Consider the following 22,371-nt stretch of genomic DNA (forward strand, 5'->3'; position numbering starts at 1 on the left):
TGTCTTGTTTTATGAGATGTTACTGTATTTCAAAGCTTTTATATGATTTTGATATATAAAGTTTTGAGATTTTGGTAATTTTGTAAACTCAATGTTACAAAAGGAGCAGTATAAAATGATGCATTTAAAATATAAGTATATTTCCCGAAAGATTTTTTACCAATTATCATTAGAAACGGACAATTTAACGTTTTCTTTACTTTTGTATTTTCTTGTTCATATTGGATTTGGTTAGCCACTCGTACTAATGATGTTTAAAAAAAAGATGACAGCACAATAAGAAACTTAATGTTGATGAAAATCAGACAATGTTTTGGTCAAACAGAAACAATTATCAGGAAAACAGGATAGTCTACAAGTACTTCATGGACGTAAAAAGAAAGAATATGAAAACCCGTTTAAGTTTTGTTCCTGTCGTAATGCTGTCACATTTGTTCATTTGTTGTTTTGTTTTGTTTTGTGAATGGATCACATCTTTCTATATAGCAACATTCCAGCGGCGCCTGCATACGGATTATATATCTAAAAAAATAGACATAGTCGTCTGATCTGTAATATAACTGATTTTGTCTTAATACTTGACTTGAGTGTGGGGATGTATGTCAATGATGCAATTATTGTAGCAGAAAGTTACTATGTCATCACACCCTTCTCACTCCTATTAATGTGTGCAATTCCTTAAGGGTTGGTCTGTTACCCTGATTTGTCTCTTTCTGGTTAATTTTACTATATTTGAATAGTTAACTACGTCGCTTAAATAGTGATTCTCTTACATGATATACACATGATTCAAAAGGTACTACATTTTGGGATAAAAGAGTTGGTATATGTGTATTAAATTAGGAGAATCGTGTGATTTACATAAACATTTTTTCACACAAGGATGAAAGTAAAATTAGAAATGACTGATTGACCTTTTGAATGTGTTGTTCTTGATAATGAACTTGTTTTGTACACAATAAACATTATAATTTGCAACCTTGTAATAAAGTAAAGTACAGGTGAACTTTGGTTCAGGAATTGGTTACAGATTACCCTATCATATAGGTTTATCTTAGATTATAGCACACTGGACAATAATGCAAGTGTACTCTTGACAAATATTTATCATAATACAAAACAGTTCAGATGTACATTGGTTCAATTATAACAATTAGTGTTGACTTTGTCTACAAATGTGACTCTAAAATTACAATATAGGTAAATATTAGTTCGGACATTAGGAGAAATAGCTGATTATAGAACAGATGACCTTGGATTTATATGTTTTAATTCCCGATGCTTTTTTAAAGGAAACAATAAAAGGTATAAAAGAACCAGCAACAATTAAATTTTATTTGCGGCTTATGTGCTACAGAGTAAAAAGTCTTTCGTGTCTCGATGATCTTAGGATTAGGTTAGACTGATATCAATTATATTTTTGTCTTGGAAACAAATGTAAGTTGTAGGTGCATCCTTATTAGTTTGAATATTCTACGCGTTATTTCGATGCTTTCTTCGTTATAGATACACTATTATTATTCAATGTTTCAACACTAACTGTTGATCATTAAAGTCTCTCTTTAACCAAAGGGTGTACATTATGGAAACCACTGTATTAATCAGCAGGTAATCATAAATGGGTATTTCAGTATGTCTTTTTGCACTGCATTTTCATTCAGGACAGTCACATTTTAATCATATATCAATTCTACACCAAAACGTGTAGTGGTATTTTGAAAGTGCTGGTTAACATTGGAACTATCTTCCCAATTCAGATGAATAATTAGGAGACGACTGGAGTTTGCGTTTACTCCTTCGGGACAAAGAAACAAGATAACTTTCTGATCACAAAACATACCTCCTTTTCGATAAGCCTGGTTCAAAAAGGAGATGTTGTAGGGTTGTCCATGATACGTAAACTCAAAATGCGAAGCTAACTCAAGTTTTTAAAAGCCATGAATCACTAAATGCTGGTTTGGTGGAATTCTTAAATTAAGTTGGTTATACCGTTGCTTTTTTCCAAAGTCAAAAAAGCTACAGGATAAGGACTTACTAGATATATCAGCCAAAAATTCATCTGGTGCACTTAAATTAGTTATCATTAATTTTATTTTAGACTCTTCTTATCTGTGATCATTTAATTATACCAATAAAAGTGCAAGTTTTTACTTTTTTACACATTCCCTTTTTTACTGAATCAAAGAACTTAAAGTGTGTCATTTTGTTCTAATAAAAAAAGATGATTCAGGAATAAAGAAGGTGAATCTCTATCAAAAGTACAACATCACTACTTAAAGCAATTAGAAAAGAAGCTTGTTTATAACACTAAACATTTGCAAGTGCTTATTCAATAATAATAAATCTGTCTATCAGTACTGATCAGAAATGTCGTAACTTACAAAAGATACCATTATTTAAGTATTAAAAAACCAATATTTGTAAATAAAATATCAACGCTGCGGAATAATTGCTGTCAATATGTAAAATAAATCCAATGCAAGAGAGTAAACTAGATATATGTGATGCATAGAAAGTATGGAACATTGGTTTTTAGTGAGTATTTAAATATATTGGACGTTATTAACATCAAACACGGAATGCGACTGATATACATTCAATTATTGATACGAAAAATTTGGATCAGCTAAAAAAAACAGGAGTTAATCAGTAAAAGGTATGTTACTTTTATTTGTCTTCGTAATTATTTAATACTTTAACTTTTCAGTTTATTTTTCGAAATACCTATTTGACGGGGCTCACTTCTTTTTTATCATCATTCTGTTATTATGTATTTTTAATTTTTGTATTCTTGTCTAAGCCAATGTCTTTCGTTTTTGCTCATGAAGTATGTCAATATGCCTTTTGGTTTTTGTTGTTGCCATATTTGTTTGTTTTATAGTTATTAAAATAATAACACAATGTTGACCGCTGTATCTCTTTTGTTTTACAATTTAACCTATTATGTATGTCCATAAAGTTCACCCATCGTTGTCAATTTAATGATATTGTATGCGACTGTCATACAAGTGATAGGTTTAGCTAGCTTTTAAACCAGATTTTATTTCCGTTTAGAAGAGTTTGTTATTTTTGTTTTTTTACTTTTTTTACTTTTTATGTAAATTTTGTTTTATCAAATTATTTGAAATGCAGTTAGAACAGTGGAACTTAGTGCCCTATGTGTATTAAAGTGGACTTGTTTTCATATATTTTTTTTTCTATTTTGATATAAGATTTAACAAAATCAAAATCATAGTTTTTGATTTTTTTTAAATTATTTTCATATTTGGTCAGTACAAGTCTAGTGGCAAATTTGTAAACGGTAGCTATTTATATTGTGTAGGTGATATACATGATATGAGAAAATCTTGTTTTTGTCAATGGGTATAATGAAATATGGGTTATAATACTTTAAAAAAAAAAGGAAACTAGCCTCTTGGTCATAATTTGCTGTTGACGGTTGTTTGAGGTCCCAGGAGGTAGTTTTGGTTTTAAAAATTCGTTGAGTAACACACTAGTTCATGATAACATATTTTCTTCATCATTCATTTATTCATTTATACTGTGCCTTGTTTCTAATCAGGTGAAGTAAAATACATTTTTGTTAACGTTTTTTAAATGTTTATGAAATTTGATTTTTTTTTAACATATTACTAATGTCGATTTGAATTAATCCCAAACTATAAAAAATACATCACTTTAATAATGGTTTCTGTTAAAGCTTACATGTAACAACTTGGGGGAAAGATATCTTAAGAAAATATGAAACATGAATTCCGAATACAACTCGCACTTCCATTCTATAAGCAGATGTTTTGAACCTTATTATAACATGTGAACTAAGTTCGGACAATATGTAGTATAGATTTGCTTGCATAATAAAAGTCTAGACGAAAGTATAAAATCCTCAGAATGAGTCGATATTAAAATCATAGACACCTTACGGCCGACAAATGTTCATATGAATCGGGTTTTTTTTTTGCATTAATTTGATATTTTGGAGATACATCTTTATGTAAAACCGTACGAATATATTTGAGTTTAAACTTAATTGCTTTCATAATGCAAATTCTGGGTTCCGCAAGATTTCAAAATCTGCACGAAATCTTTAGGGACTGCCTGTTTAATTGTTGAAAATTCGGAAATACAATTTCTCCGATCAATCAGCCTCTAATAAATTTCATTACAGCCAATAAAATCTGTAGTTTCTGAGTTCCAAATGTCCTGGATAGTTGTGATATCGTTTTTTAAAAATGAAGAGGAGAACAATGGCTTACTTTTGAAACGACTGAAGAAGAGTTTCCGAATATCCTAGTATTTAAAATATCACTTTTATTTCAAGGTGTACAACATTTTGAATGAATTTTGACCACGTATTTATAATTTTCTGATAAACTTGTGTTGTTTGGTTCATATCTAAACCATTTAAACTTGAACATTTACATACAAAAAGGCATCACTATATTTTCATCAAATTTCCGAAGCCAATACTTACCGATCGCATTCCAGCTTTCCCATACGCATCGTTTTAAACTATTATTTAACTGTATCTGTATGCTATTATTATACAAGATTATTATGACAAGAGGTTGCTGCATCTTTATTACCAATAAAAAAAAATTGTTATTGTTTTGTTGTTTTGATGTTTTAGTGAAAACTTACATATAATGCATATTTCATAAGTTGAAAGAAATATACACGTAATATAAAACTGTCAGTTTATGCTCATCCCTGTCTTTAAAGTATTTGGTTTTTAATGTTCACGTTAAATGTGAATTCAGAAATGCATTTTAGACGCATGATATTTGCAAAGTGCTTCTGTCTTTTATTAGGTGTTTTGTTAATATGGAATCGATAAAGCATTATTTTGATCAATTGCCCCTTAAAGTGTTCCCACCCTTTGCATTTTATTTGTTTTCCTGATGTGTGCCTTGATATATATTTCTGCGAAAGACGATGCTTTCGTTAAAGTTTTTTAAGTCTTTTTCATAATAAGAATGGTCTTATAATTTTTATAATTTTGGCATAGATTTAAGGAAAACTATTATGAAGGCTATTGCATTCTATCAGTCATTAAGAACCGACGATATATCGGCAATAAGACCTTATAAAACATCTTAAAGATCGTACAAGTCTTACAATTTATGCATATAATGTGGTAGAAACCTTCTACGGGGGAAAGTATATCGGAGCCGTCTATCAATCATTGACGACCTATGAGATTAACATTACGACCTTGTAACACATCTTCATACAATCAAAACTCGTAATAGTAACCAGTGCGAGCGCTTAGTCGACGTATGTCTCGTCAATAGTGCTTTTAAAAAAAAATGTCTTACGCATAATAAAGTTGAAAATCACGGAGAAAAACAAATCATGTGTAAAGTACTGATGAAGTCAATTTTGCCTGGAAGCAGATAAACCTGTTTTAAATGATTTCAGTTTTTTACCCGGATTTTTTTTCTTCATTCGATTCTGGAATTTCGAACAGCGGTATTTGATGAGACTGTCATTAAAGTGAGAGGGTAAGCGCTATAAAACCAGGTTTAATCCACCATTTTCTACATTTGAAAATGCCTGTACCAAGTCGGGAATATGACAGTTCTTATCCATTCGTTTTTTATGTGTTTTGTTATTTGATTTTGCCATATGATTATGGACTTTCCGATTTGATTTTTCTCTGAGTTCAGTATTTTTGTGATTTTGCTTTATACTATTTTTGCCTTTTTATCAGCTGTTTATTTATATAAAACTTCCTAATTTTTCTCTTCCCTGGGATGATGACTACTGAATACATTATAATCTCTTATTATACTTTGTACTGTAAGAGGTGAAATATTACTATGCATATTTATTGAATAATTAAAACATGTTAAACTGAAATGTCAGGGTTTACTTGTTCTGAATTCTATTAATATGTCAGCATGAAATAAAAAGAGCCATATACTACTGTATTAATTTGCTAAATCCCGAATAGCCATTCACATTGAGAAGTTAGTGAAAATAGCAGTCATTTAAAAATAATCTTCTGTTGTTTTGTTCATTCCGTATTGACCGATAGAAGCTTGACTTTGAAACGTGTAAAAATCAAATTAAATTGAATATCGTTGCTATGGAACAAAATGTATATCTATAAACATTCAGATTTATTTCATGATTTTTAAGTCTACAAATATTCAAAGCAAAAATCATAATTGATAAGAAGGATGATTTCATTGACAAGATTATTCTTTTTTAGCAAACACTCTGACAGGCCGAGATATCTTTTGTCCCGGTGCATGGTTATCATTGACTTATGATGAAATTTGTTTTCTGTGAATGATTTTCTGTATCCTTTTAATTAGTTTAAATTAGTAATCAAAAGTACCAGGATTATAATTTTATACGCCAGACGCGCGACATTCAACAAATTCAAGAATCAGGGTTAAATATCGATTGGCAAAATGTACAAACACTTTGAATAAAAATATAAAGGATCACGAAAATATTTAAAAAAAAAACCTATTGGATATTACAAAAAATACCACAAAAACCACTAACTCCCGAATTCCGAGAAACTGGTGTTCAAAATATGACAAATGGGTAACTATTTCATTGATGTATGTGCAATGTATTTTTTTTATATTCATAAACGCTTAAGTATGGTGAGAACTACAGTTAGGAAATTGATATAGCGGTGGCATTTAGATATGAACATAGTGATAACATCACAAAGATTTCAATCTTATAAGTCTAACATATATGATGCTAAGTTGTGAGGGACTGTATTGTCACCAATCTCTTATTAATTTGGCTAGCCATAATACATTTTTACTCTTATAGTTGTTTCCCTTGGTTTTAATTTTTAACGCAGATTGTTTTCTCTTAGTCGATTTACAACTTTTGAACAGCGGTATACTACTGTTGCCTTTATCTTAACTTATATAAAATGTAATATGCAATGGCATATGGGGTAAAGAGTGAAATATCATGACTTGGTGATATGGAACACAAAGTCTTTCAGTTGTCCGACCAAATATATTGTGTTTATTTTGACCATTTTCCATGAGAATCTAATTCATTACCCTCATTCTCATATTTGATATGATGACGGTCAATCCAGAAAAGGTTTTTCGGACACATGAAAGTCATAAAATGTAATTTTTATTCGATACGATATACTCTATACTTGGTCCGCATTGCAGAGTATAAAAGCATCATAGTCATATCATCTGTGTCGACAGTGACACGGTCATTTTCATTAAGTTTACATCTTATAAAATGTTGAAACATACAGTAGTACTTAGTAGAACCTTTTTGAAGTTTAATTTTCCACTGCGCTTTAACTTTTTAACTGTTTTGCTTCTAGTGTCATCAATGAGTCTTGTAGAGACAAAAAGATTGTTCTGTTATCAATTTGTAAGCTTATGTCTTTGAAGATTTCTTTTTACAATCCATGTCGTCATTTTGTTGTCCGCTGTTTTATTTTAAAACAAGAGCTCGTGAATATGTGTTGGAAGTTTTTTTCTAATATTGTTAAAGTATCCCATGCAGGAACATAATACTTCTGTCAATTCACTTGGATTTGTACTATCGCCATCTACCAACATGTTTATTAATTTACTCTATTACATGTATAAAAATAAAAAGTAAAATTACAAAAATATCGATCTCTGATGAAAATTAAAACGGAAAGTCCTCAAGCAAATGGCAAAATATAAAGCTGAAACACAATTGAATGTTATATTATTTTAAATACAAATCAAATATAAATGAGAAAATTATTTGATTAAACATAAAATTACCAGACGTGACATTGTGTGTTATCTTTCAACAGGATCGTCGATGTGGCAAAAGCGTGATGTAATATTTAATGGCAATTTTGCGTGTTTATTTCACTGTAATCATTACATTTATCTTAAACATAATATGTTCTGTCACTTCAGAGTGACTTGCTCGAAAGAAAATTGAAAATCGAAGTTAATTGTTTCAATAAATACGAACCATATACAAACGTGACAAGAAAAGTGTTAACATGCCAAGAAAACTGATATGATATGATTAATAAATCGACAAAAAACAAGACAGTGATTGATTGGTTTAAGCTTAATGTCTCGTTAGCGCGAAACGGTTTTATTGCAACATGAACCCTTTACTAAGTCTCAATTACAGAATTCTCTCGCTGAATTGTGAATAGAAATTAACATTTCAAAAATGAAATATCTTCCTCTGAAAATGGTGTCTGTTTTAAAAGCCGATTGTCGGTATACGCCAATGCCTTAACAAACGAACAAAACAAAGTCAACACGACACGTTCAATAAACGGATTTCAAAAATCGGAAAGTGTCTTTACAAGGTTAAGTGTAAAATATTGCTTATAATTTGAGACCAATTTATTATTATTTTTTTCTATGTCAAAGCATTTCACGATTTGTTATGTAATATCCATTTGATATATTTCGTCTTTCTTTTTAACTTCCTGGTTTCATGATGTCCTAAGTTTTTTCATTGGCCGAAAACAAGGAATTGAAAACGACCGAAACAGTAAAAGAGTTCTATGACTAAAAGGAATTTAAAAAATTGCAAAATCGATATATATCTATATGCCGAAGTTGATCAAACAAAGTTTCAAGAAACAAAACATAATATTATTACATTAGAATAAAATCAAAACAGTTCTCGTCAGTGTTCCTCAAACCAAAACACCTGAAATGTAAAACCTGCAGACAATTAGGCAACACCATGGAAATTGAGAAAAGTGAGAAGAAATAACACTCTCATAAAACGGTAAACAAAAGTCTGCTCGTGGACGTTTCGTCCCCGATGGTATCCCCAAGCCCAGTAATCAGTACTTCCATGTTGACACGAATATCAATTATATGGTCATTTTTATAAATTTCTTGTTTACAAAACTTCAAACTTCATATCCCAGAAAAAAGATTACCTTAGCCGTATTTGGCAAAACTTTTTTTGAATTTTGGGACCTAAATGCTCTTCCATTTTGTACTTGTTTGGCTATCTTACTATTTTGATATGAGCGTCACTGATGAGTCTGACGTATTTAATTATAATCCTGGTACCTTTGATAACTATTTACACCATTGGGTCGTTGCCACTATTGATGAACGTTTCATGCCATTTTTATAATATTTCTGTTTACAAAACTTCAATTTTTCGAAAAACTAAGGATTTTCATATCCCAGGAATATATCACCTTAGCCGGATTTGGCATAATTTTTTTTGAATTTTGGGACCCTAATGCTCTTTAACTTTAACTTTGTTCTTGTTTGGTTATCTGTCTATTTTGATCTTAGTGTCACTGATGAGTTTTATGTAGACGAAACGAGCGTCTGGCGTATTAAATTATAATTCTGACACCTTTGAAAACTATTTGTTTAATGTAGTTTTTTTATTCAAGCCCAAAAGATAAAGTATTTGAAATTATATCTTTTATTCTAATAGTTCGAGGTTATAAAACTATGCAGTTTTCAATTGATAGACGTTTCGGTTAGCGCTTGTTGGTTAAAACCCCCCAAAATGAGAAAAAGGGATACCTTCAATTTCATGTATTGTAAACTCTTAGTTTTTATATCGCAATTCGAATCCCAGCACATGAATATGGAACAGAAAAACACAAGAAATTACTTCAGTATACTCAGAGATATACAAGAGCTGTTTAATTCAAAAGCACACGAACAAGTGCTTTCGTGATATAAACACATTAACGAGCTCTCCCATTTGATAAGATAGTATGGCTTTCGGGTTGGTTTATTCGAGGATTACACGATAAAGATTCAGTATTATGTAATATCCCTTTGGCATCTTCCTTCTCTCTTTTTAACATCCTGGATTCATGATGTCTAAAGTAATCTCTTCGTCGTATAAACAAACTCTTTCATGATCGTTAAAACAGCATGTGTCACGACGACCATGCGTTTATACTTTTTTCAAATTAAGATTAAAACTTCCCAATAGCTAAAAGGCAAATGTATATAATGAACTTTGAAAAAAAAAATGTCACGACGAGTTTTTATGTTTGCAATCATATCACATTTCCTTATTTCTATATGAATTACAATAGCCCTTGTAAAATTTCTCAATTATCTGTTGTAGAAATAACATTCTTTAAAGATCTAAATAAAGAAAGATTCTTTCATCTTTCAATATTAACGTAGTCACACTTTGATGATAACTGTCAGAAATTAAAAAATAATTTGAAAAATTCACGATTTTTGATGAACAAGTTCCTGTTTTTAATTAAAAAGATTATATACCATGGATTTATTCAATATGAAAGAATGCAGTTTAATGAACAAGGAAAAAACACGCTTTGACTACACAAGTAATTCCAGTTTAGTTCTTAATAATATATTCAAATGAATTATTCAAATTCATATTTACATAATAAGTTTCAAAATTAATAACAAGTGGATAGTTAACTTTTAACATCCTATGACATTCTAAATAATTTCTTTTCCAGAATGTGATAAGACGTTTATTTCAATGAATAAGTAAAACGAATTTGAAACAACTAAAACATGTAAATGAAATAAAAGCTGATTCTTTGCAGATAAACGGTTAGCTTAAGCAGATATGATAAAAAGGATGCATTTTTATTTTTAAAAAATGAACGTATGAAAGATGATAGTAGCTTAACTTGGTCGTGAGTGCTATTGCTGTTTATATGTCTAGTAGCTTTCGGTTTTTCTTCATTTTCATTTTACTCGATATGCGAAGAAAAATTGAATGAGTAATGATTAAAATTTCATTACCACGATCTTTCAATTTCGTTTGATTTTCATACGTTCAAGTTTTAACATTTAGACACGTTTCATACTTGATACAAAAAAGAAAAATTAGTTAACTATTGCATGGCGATATTTATAAAATTAACAGCTAAAATTGTTAGTATTTTATTGAATAATTGATTGGATTAAAACAGTATCCTTTACTGGATGACCGAATTTTTAATCTCACAATGTGAACATACAAGTCAATGGAGCGATTTCCAAAGGATCAAGACAGGGTAAGCATCAACTGCTATGCAATAAGGTATGGGAAACAGTTGATAATCTTACAGATCAGAAGTCAATTTCACCCCAAAAAAAAATTACAAATAAGATTTGTAGTAAGTCATGAACAATTCAGTATACTTACGACCAATCTTAGTTGTAAGTTTTTTTTTTTGTGAAATCGACTACAGACTACTCGCAAATGATTAAAATACTATTGAGAAATTATAAAGCTGAGTTCATCACATTTATCATCGATTGTAGTTTGAAGTCGTCAATTTGGGACTGTATCCAGAAAAGTAATACAAGATCTGACACAGTCCTTCTATTTTTGATGGTTAGTTAATTTTGATTTCACTGGGATTTACGAAATGCTGATTATTGCCAAAAAGACTTTCCATTTAGGCAAGGGTTGTACTGACGGTCGAAAGAAGACCGTAGTGAACTTATTTTTATTCCCCAGTCATCCTTGGAGAACCACCTTTTTTCATAGCATGCCAATCAATCCATTTATCAGAATAAATGCTGTTGAATAAGCTTCACTATTGAAAATAAATATAATGCCACAATTGTAAAGTGTTAATTTTTATAGTTAAAAAGTAATGTATCTTCTGATATTTAGGGTCTGTATTAAAAACTGAAAGACCTGACATCTACATTTGAAACATTTGTATTGTAATCCACATTTGGGCCGTCATAACATTTGTTTTAATCTAAATTAATATATATTATTAAGTGTGGATAACTTATAGTTTGATTAAGATGTGTTTTATAATTTGAATAAATGTATTTATTTGTTTGTTCAACATCAACATCGTTCTGCGTTTCAGACCGATTCCATATTTGGTTGTTATACATTTTATATGTCAAAGCCTATTATAACCGACTATACGGTGTGGAGCATACTATTTGCTGATATCATATAATGGCTTATACCCACATCATTTATCTCGTATTCAATCATAACGCATCTTCTTATTTATATATACATCTGACAAATTGTATAATCTATTAATTTTCTCTTTTATATCGAACAAATCATTTATTGACACAAAATATATAGCATAATGGTCGAATAAATCAGTTATGTATTTTATAATGTATGAAAAAATGATAAAGAGTAAATACTGCTGAGACTCATGAACCTCATATTTGATACCAGTGAAATAATCTGATTAACTTTTTTAATAAAAAAAAAGATATAGCTCTAGATAAACGTGGACAATTGTATCTAATAAAAAATCGTTACTGAAAAAAAAAGTTAAGTAAGGGTAAATAGATTAAAGCAATATTAGATAACCGATAATCAAATAGTTATCAAATGAACCAGGCTTATAATATGATACGCTAGAAGCGCGTTTCGTCTATATAAACGACTCATCAGAGACGCTCTGATAAAAATAAGTTAGAAAGCCAAACAAGTATAAGCTTGAAGAGCAATGAGGACTCAAAATTTCTAAAAGATGTACCAAATACGGCTAAGGTAACCTATGCCCGGGATAAGAACATATTAGTATTTCATATAATTTATACTTTTGCAAAGCGTAAATTTATAAAAATTACTATATAATTGATATTCATGTCAACACCGAAGTGCTGATAACTGAGCTGGTAATACCCTCGGGGACGAAACTTGAACCAGTAGTGTTTTAACCCAGGGATGTAAATACCGTAGTTCTTTAAAGTACCAAGCTTATAATTTGATACGCCATGCGTGTTTCGTCTACATAAGACTCATCAGTGACGCTAAGATAAAAAAAAAGTTAGAAAGCCAAACAAATATATTAAAGTTAAAGAGCATTGAGGATCCAAAGTTCTAAAATGTTGAACGAAATACGGCTAAAGTTATTTGTGCCTGGAATACGAAAATCCTTAGTATTTTGAATAATTCATTGATAAAAATGGATTGTAAAGACAAAGTAACATATAAAAATCCCAAAGATAAGGATATTGCGTGGACTCTAAAAAGTAAATAAAATGTACTTTGAACCGGTTATTCACATCATTTGCAAAGTCCGCACATTATATTATTAAATAGATCATTAAATTGGTGTGAGCCAAGGCCCCGTGTTTAAGACCGTACTTTGACCTATTATGATTTACTTTTAAAAATTATGACTCCGATGGAGAATTGTCGCATTGGAACTCATACCACATATTTTATATTAACAGTCAGTTATTCTGTCACATTACAAACGTGTCGACTCCAGTAAATTCAGTATTGTTCTGACAATTTACGTGAAGTCTATCTGTTACTGTTAACCTAATTTTTCGGACCTAATTTTAGCATGAAACAGTTATTTTGTTCGGAACATCATTTGCAAATTTGGCACAATAAATCATTTAATTATACTCAGTTTTTATAGTCAATCAAAAATGTATTGACTGCGATTCAATCAGTATTGTTCAGGCAATTCTCTTGTAGTCGAGTCATTGCTGTTCAGGTAACCTTTCGGACAATTCAGTATGTAGATGAGCTATACATGTAAATAATATCCACTGAAAAAATCTCAACACAGATTGAATATATCTATAATGAATATTAAACACGAGTGAAATATAAGCCTGTGACATCGAACAACCATCAGTCAATCAATCTTAATTGACTGCAAGCGAATCATCTGAACATTACGAAATTGATAGCAGTAGAAAAAGCATAAAATTGACCGCAAAAACTAAAATTGATTGAATAGTTTCGTTTTGCTTATTCTTAGTTTTCTATCTTGCGTCATGTGTTCTATTGTTTGTCTGTTTCTTTCTTTCATTTATAGCCAGGTGTTGTCAATTTATTTTCGATTTATGAGGATGACTGTCCCTCTGGTAACTTTCGTCCCTCTTTTATCGTTCAGTCTTTAAAAAGCCATTTCAGACGTAATTTTGTTAATATGTGAACATTCAGCAATCGGGGTTTTTAAGTTGAGACAGACATGTATAGTAATGGTCACCCAACTGGTGAACATAACCCCTGTCCTTGTAGTGTCGATATCATTCATTCCTTGTCATAACACATATGTTGCATTAATTTTGTAAAGACATAACTAAGTAGGTATAGTTATTCATACACGAGCATAAACATTTAATGTAAATGTTGTTTATTCCAAATTTACAAATAATTACCTGTATATCTATTATGAGATTGTCATGAAAAAATGGGTCCGTATGATTACATACATATTGTGTATAATAGAGTAAAAGAAATCAGTCATTATTCATAATAAATTCCTATAGGAACATTCAGAAATAATCATTATCATATAAAATAAGAAGATGTGGTATGATTGCCAATGAGACAACTCTCCACAAGATACCAAAATGACACAGAAATTAACAACTATAGGTCACCGTACGGACTTCGACAATGAGCAAAGCCCATATCGCATAGTAAGATATAAAAGGCCCCAAAATGACAATGTAAAACAATTCAAACGAGAAATCTAACGGCCTAACTTATGTATAAAAAATGAACGAAAAACAAATATGTAACACATAAACAAACGACAACAACTAAATTACAGGCTCCTGATAACCAGCTGTTAGGGTTTATTGATTATTGCATGATTCCACTATTTGCTCTTCACCTTCGTATATTATTTGGCCTAACAACTATTTTCATTCTAGCCTCACCATTGTCTTACACTGTCTCACATAAAACATAGAAAGTAAGTTCCAGAAGAACAAGAAAAATCCACAACAAAAAAGGTAGTTCACATCAAAAGGTTAGGCTTTTTTCATTTTCAATTGCATGAATACGATGCAGCCTCTGCTTTAGATATCAATTTTTCGTGAACTTTGAAATTTAAGAAATTACACCAGCGTGGTTCTGTTTTAAATAGAATGTACGTTGATGTTGGTAATAGGAAAATCAGAATAGATTGATTGATTAGATTTATTTTAAATGATACTGATGAAGAATATCTGTAAATATTTAATGATACTTGTCTTAGCTGCTTCCTTTTTTTATATTGGTGTTGTTTTTTAAACTTGTTAGGCGTATATGTGATTTATTTATTATTTACGGTATCATTTTCCATACGATCAAACACCGTCGTAAGAACGATCGTTGACTAACATCTAAACGGTTTATATATACATTTTGTCTATTATAAACACATATTTTTCGTTGATTCTTTGACTGAAAGTCTAGTCTAGTCGGTAACAATTTCAAATTCAAAACCCAAGGTTTACTGATCGTTTTAAATAACTAGTTAACATTTAGCTGCCGAGAGTGGAGACATTTTGCATTTCGCTATAGGATTAAACTCATTTTTTCTAGAGGTTATTGATGTGTTAACCGGTGTTAACCCACTAAGTGAATAAACCCGGAACATCAATCATCTCTTGAAAAAAATATGTTTAATCCTTATAATTTTTAAGCCAAATGTTCGCGATTTTTTGTTATTTTTTTGTGTGAAATGGCTACTAGAAGACCATCAAATGCACAATTGACAGGTCGTAACTAAGGTTTTGACCACCATATTAATTTTCTTAGATCCCATAAATGTTCGATAAATGCAACAGAATTTAAAATGAAATAGCACCTACCTCAAAAACTTCATTTTAATAAGACAGTATTCGAATTTGAAGCGTCCAAGGTTACGAAAGTAGTTTCGGAAATAAGTTTATCGAATGTAAACCGAGTTCTACTTGAACAATCCAATTCCAAGTATCTACAGTTATGCAAATAGATGTTGTAATGACATCTAAGGCTCTTATGATTTGACCACCGGTACACAAAACTTATCGTTTTTTTACTAATGACCTGCAAAAGATTCACATTAACGTGACGTTACAATAATAAATTCTGAAAAGTGCAAGAAAATCTAGTATGGTTGGATTTTAAGCACTGAAGAACTGTGTTCCAGTAAAATATAAGATTTAAATTTTTTTTCGTTGAAAGTTTTAAACGGCTACTAAGAATGAGAGAAAGGTATTTCTACATTAAAACTTAAAACGTTACTATTAGAAAGTAGATCTCAACGATTATGAGGAACTTCTCGTTTCCTAGGCTGAAACACACAAAAAAAAATATTATGAGAAGCTATATTTCACTGCTGATAGATTTTAATATTTCAAAGTGACAAAACTTAATTTGAACCGAAATGATTTACCCGTGGAAATTAATTTCGTAAAGTACGACATCTACAAAATTGTTTTTATTCATGCATGTTTAATATGTCTGCTAATTTACATTTGAAATCCATGTTATCAGTAAAGATAAAATGATTGATTTTATTCGTTAATATGTATTATTCGTTGAATTGTTTTCAGTCTGCGTTTTTGAAGTGCACTGTTGCAATTTCATTTTGTCTGTTAGATAAAATCGTTTCCAAGATTACATCAGTGAATTTATTAAAATGCAAATTATATCTAAGAGAAGTACTTTTCAACTTCCGCAAACTGTTAAACCAAAATAAATTTGCATGAATAAAATTTCATGAAAGTCAAAGTTTTGCATTTATTTTTGTATTATTGCAATTGTAATAATTTTCTTTTCCTAAGTTAATCCTGAAATAGAACCTGTTTACCTGTAATTTGAAAAGAATAATCCTAAACTGAATATTTGGACGTAGGTTTTATTTATGAGCAGAGTTTCTATTAAGATTCGTATTATAATCTTATATTATCTATCTCCGTTATTGATTACCTTCTTACTGCTAAAAGAAACTTTTAAGGTCCAAACAAAGAGAAGAATTACAAAGCATAATACTTAAACATCATCGGTTTTAATTAATGGGATTTTAGCGCTCCTGTCGTATGTGCATCCTTCAAAGCGTAGAGGTGCATTTGTTCAAAGTAATCATAGAATGGGTCTAAAACGTAAACTTTTCTTGAAATTTATGACAAAACAATGATTATGCAAACTATGCCGTCAACAGTGTATGCATATCCCTCGGTACATGGTAAATTTAAACTTAAACCTTCAATGTATCCTGTATAAATCTCGTGTTGTAGGATGACTGTTTATATGACAATAACATCAAGGATAACATTGAACTTTTACATAAAGTATCTCAATTCATTAAAGAGATTAAAAATATTTAAGAATTGTCATTACTAGTATCATTTCAGTCTCATCCAGGAAATCTAAATATTACCATTCATGGTCAAATAAATAGTTGTTTGTTTGTATATGTTCGGTACTCGCACGAAAATTCAAATGTAGTTGTATTAAAGTTTGATGTTATACAATTTCCTAGTTATTATTTCGATTAAGAAATTATCTCCGTTATGCAAAGCTCTCATTTTTTGTTTGATTTTAGTTTGGTCCCTTTCTGGTTTTATCTGCTTTTTAATGTTAGTTTTTGATTTTCACCAGAATTTACCGAAGATATATCAAAAATGAAAACCACACTTTATATTTTTTTTGCATCAAAAACACTTTTCTGGATTTACGTTCATGGAGAATTCAAGTAGCCAAATATTTGATAGCCAATAAGTTCTGTTGCACTGTGTCAATACTGCTGATCAGAACGATCGTCAATGAACGGGGGCATCCATTGGAGCTGATGAGTTTCTCGAAGGAGACGCTTTTTCAGTCGACCCATTTGATCTCATTTCAATCGGTCTTTTTTTGTTTTAACTTGATTTGTAAACTAATAATAAATCGATTTATTCAGTTTTGATAATTAAGTTATCTACTTATGAATAACTGACGTTATAAAATCATTAAAATCAAAACATGAAAATCAAGTAAAGAATGATACATGAGGGAATCGTATAAAATCAAAAACAGCGAGACCGCGTATTTCGACAAAGTTGACGCCAAGGCTATGCATGCATTATTTGCCATTCAAACTCACAAGCAAATGTAAGATAAGAGGATAAAACACAATCGGTCAAAAAAGAACATGTTCTGTTAACCCCTCCTGAACACTCTAGATCATTTTTGTTTCACTGATGAGGTTCATGTTTCTCGGTCTTTAGTTTACATGTAGTTTTTTGTAGACTTTATATTTTTTCATGATTTTATCAGTTTAATTTCGCCTTGTGAGTTTTAAGTGTTCCCTTCGCGAAAAATCACCAGTGCGTTGATAAACCGACACATCGTATCGGCCTTCCAATTTTTGATACTGACAATAAATTTAGGAACTTATTTTCAATTCTTATACCTCATATTCCGTTAAATCACACCACTGTTAATGTCGTCAATATAAATTTAACATGCACGATCATGACGTATCAAATGAGTTATAAACGCCTTTCCATTGTCCAGGGTTTCTTTAATGTTTGATAAATGAGAAGTTGACAATGGGAAAACTTACTTATCGTCTATCAATACAATGATCAAGGAAAAGATCAAGATTGCATTGGAAGAAGACTTCTTATGATTGATATTTGTTATTCTTAATTTCAGGTACACTGGAATAAATTGAGCTACGAGGTTATAATAGCCTGATAGTCATATAACAGTAGTTTTATTCCACCAGTGTACTTTATCTGGAGGATGAATATTCCGAGTATTTTATATTCGCTAACAAAAATGAACTATCATTTTTAGCTCACCTGCCCCGAAGGGCCAAGTGAGCTTTTCCCATCACTTTGCGTCCGGCGTCCGTCGTCGTCCGTCGTCCGTCGTCCGTCGTCGTTGTTAACTTTTACAAAAATCTTCTCCTCTGAAACTACTGGGCCAAATTGAACCAAACTTGGCCACAATCATCATTGGGGTATCTAGTTTAAAAAATGTGTGGCGTGACCCGGTCAACCAACCAAGATGGCCGCCACGGCTAAAAATAGAACATAGGGGTAAAATGCAGTTTTTGGCTTATAAATCAAAAACCAAAGCATTTAGAGGAAATCTGACACGGGGTAAAAATGTTTATCAGGTCAAGATCTATCTGCCCTGAAATTTTCAGATGAATCAGTCAACCTGTTGTTGGGTTGCTGCCCCTGAATTGGTAATTTTGTTGAAATTTTGCTGTTTTTGGTTATTATCTTGAATATTATTATAGATAGAGATAAACTGTAAACAGCAATAATGTTTAGCAAAGTTGGATTTACAAATAAGTCAACATGACCGAAATGGTCAGTTGACCCCTTTAGGAGTTATTGCCCTTTATAGTCAATTTTTAACCATTTTTCGTAAATCTTAGTTATCTTTTACAAAAATCTTCACCTCTGAAACAACTTAGCCAAATTGAACCAAACTTGACCACAATCATCATTTGGGTATCTAGTTTAGAAAATGTGTGGCGTGACCCGCCAAACCAACCAAGATGGCCGCCATGGCTAAAAATAGAACATAGGGGTAAAATGCAGTTTTTGGCTTATGACTCAAAAACAAAAGCATTAAGAGCAAAACTGGCATGGAGTTAAATTGTTTATCGGGTCAAGATCTATCTGCTCTGAAAATTTCAGACGAATTGATTTTTAACAATTTTCATAAAATTTGTAAATTTTTACTAACACTTTCAACTGAAACTACTGGGCCAATCATTATAGATGGGGATATATGTACGCAGCAAGAATGTTCAGTAAAGTTAGATCTACAAACACATCACCATCACCAAAACACAATTTTGTCACGAATCCATCTGTGTCCTTTGTTGAATATTCACATATACCAAGGTGAGCGACACAGGCTCTTTAGACCCTCTAGTTTTATATTAGATTCAATTAGATAAGACTTGGATAGTTGATTTATGTAAAAAAAAATCCTTATGTATTATCCAAAGAATGGTCACTCTAGTGTGTTTGATTTTAGGGTCCTTTATAGCTTGTTGTTCGGTGTGAGTCAAGGCTCCGTGTTGAAGGCCGTACATTGACCTTTAATGGTTTACTTTTTAAAATTATTATTTTGATGGAGAGTTGTCTCATTGGCACTCACACCACATCTTCCTAAATTTATTGATACAGGAATTATTACACAAGTTTTAGTACAAGGAATGATTACACTAGTGATTTTGATCCCTACATTGACGAAATATTGTAGTACTCATTTTGAACACATGATAACACAATATCTACAAATAAGATTTAAATATTTTTTTGGCAATTATAAGTACTGGAGAGTTGTTTTATATTTATATATAGTCTAGTCAAACTAAGATTTAAGGTGTAATACCACCAAATCATGGTACGTCACATCCGGTTGCATACGAAAGAAGGTCTAAAAAAATATTCCCTTGAATTTGACCGTTGTAGGTAATTAATCCTACATTTTATTGCAGTAAAACTATTTCTGTGTCATTAACACATGTCTTGGGTATTTCAAAACACCATTATTTTTTATTTGTGATTTCTATAGAAAATTTTGTAATCTTGAGGTTACATGGTGACTAAACCTTGTACACAGATAGAATAAGGGGAGAAATTTGATTGGTTAACTTCCAATGATGACTATTTTCTTATATGCAATGAAATGTTATGTGAAACTTTTTCTATAGAACTGGACAGGATAAAACTTTACTCATGTCAAGTATTTCTTTATTTGAAACAAAGATAAATTCTACACAATTTTTTTAAAAGTGCAAATTTAACAAAGACTAATAGGGGAAAATCAATGGTGGTATTACACCTAATATGGGAAGCTGTACATGCACCTATGGCCTTGTGAGTAATCTCATGTGTTAAATTTCTTGCTATTTAAGTGAAATACTACAAAAAAATGAAATATTATGAGTGGATTGAGTCTCCAAAACACATTTTATGAGAAAATTGTCTTGAAATAGGACTGTACCATGAATATTCAGTTGAAAGAACAAGCCATACTAAGTGCATAAATTTTATTAGGGGGTGGGCTTTTTCTCCTTATTTCTTATATTTTGCAATGATATAACATTTTCCTAGGTAACACTTAAATAAATATATAGTTATAAGTAGATGAAATTATTTTTAATGTTGTAACGACAAGTTATTTCACTAAAAGATAAGCCTTTTATGTCCCTCTTTGGAACGCGGCGTAAATTTAATTTTTACGTAAGGACTTATTGAAACCTCCTTGGAGACAGTAAACTTTTATATGGATTGTTCATTCTGCTAAAATGCTTCAATTACTAATTTCTTATAACATTTCTACCATAAATGAGTGAAAGTTACCCCAATATTTTTATTTATTGGCCTGAAAAGTTGAAATTTTGAGGAAATGAGAGGTATAAATTGACCCAAAGAGACCTCTTAAAGGAGTCAAAGAGGTTAATTAGTGGTATTTTATCTTCCTAAAATCATCTTGTGTATCATTTTTAACTGTTTGTAGGCAGATAAGATAGATATTTGTTCATTTATTGGTCCACACTCTATTCTACCTTGATGCGGCTTGGTTTGGATTTGTCGAAGAAATTTTGCCCAAATCGCTGTCGTCTTTCAATATACTAGATTTTTCTCAAACTATTGAACTGATTATGACAAAACTTGACAGAAATGATTGAAAAAAACAGTATTACAAAGGGGAAAAGTCACATTCAGTTTATTGAACAAAAAGGTCTTCTTTACCTCAAACTAATTGCAACAGAAAATGTTTAAGTTCTTATCTATAGCATTATGCCCTTTAAATACACAGAAAAAAAGTCCCATAAAATCTTACTTGAGGAAAACTCAAAATCAGCATTTTTTAATTTCCTATGGAAATTAACATTGGAAGGGGAGATAACTCTTGCAAAAATGAGTCTTTTTTGGTCAGTTTTTGGTTGCTTTGCTTGAAATTTATGTAAAGTATGATACTTTGATGGGGTTATAAGTTTGTATTTGACTAAATTATATAATCTTGTGCTCATGAAATGTACAAATCCGAAGTGTTATGGGTAATTTAATCTTTTTCGTGCATTTTTCATTCAAGAAATTGCAAATTTGAAGCTTTGTAACCATTTTGAAAAAAAATAATGTGAAAATTTGGTATTGTTTTTATCTGTTTATTATACTTTATCAGCAACTTAGTTATCTAAAAAAAAAATTACCACAAAAATAAAGAATACATGCTTAATTATTTTCATTAAATTTGAGATTCTTTACCTTGACATGTTGAAAAATTCAATAAATGGTCAACTGATGAATTACGAAATCTAGATTATAGCTTGATAATATATACAAAAATAACTTTAGATTTGTTTTTTATACTCTAAAGACTGCTAAAAAATCAAGAATCAAACCATTCTGATGAATAGAAGCGGTAAAAATTGATATTTCTGCCTTTTCTGCTAGAGTTATCTCCCTTTTCAATACAAATCTCCTTAGGAATTTTAAATGGTGATTTTTTTAAGTCTTCCTCAAGTAAGTTTGTATGGGACTTTTTTCTGTGAATATTTGGAGTATAATGCTTAATATTAAAACTTAAAAATCTTCTGTTGCAATTACTTTCGGGTTAGGGTCAAATTTATGCTAGATTGACTGGACTAATACATTCTTTTCAAAATTTGGTTTGAAAACCCCGTCAAATTATTTTTCATGTTGCTCGACTTTTAATGCTGTA

The 22,371-nt window shown here is 30.7% G+C and overlaps 1 protein-coding gene across 1 annotated transcript in view; it reads left to right on the forward strand.

The window, feature by feature from the left end:
- Positions 1-2,533: 2,533 nt before the first annotated feature.
- The window catches only part of LOC134716780 (secretory phospholipase A2 receptor-like), a 34,530-nt gene continuing 14,692 nt past the window's right edge, over positions 2,534-22,371 (forward strand). Inside the window, exon 1 of the mRNA XM_063579789.1 lies at positions 2,534-2,656. The gene's annotated coding sequence lies outside the window, so the exon portion shown is untranslated. The remainder of the gene's footprint in view (positions 2,657-22,371) is intronic.

Source organism: Mytilus trossulus, chromosome 4 (genome assembly GCF_036588685.1).
Source record: "Mytilus trossulus isolate FHL-02 chromosome 4, PNRI_Mtr1.1.1.hap1, whole genome shotgun sequence".
NCBI lineage: Eukaryota > Metazoa > Mollusca > Bivalvia > Mytilida > Mytilidae > Mytilus > Mytilus trossulus.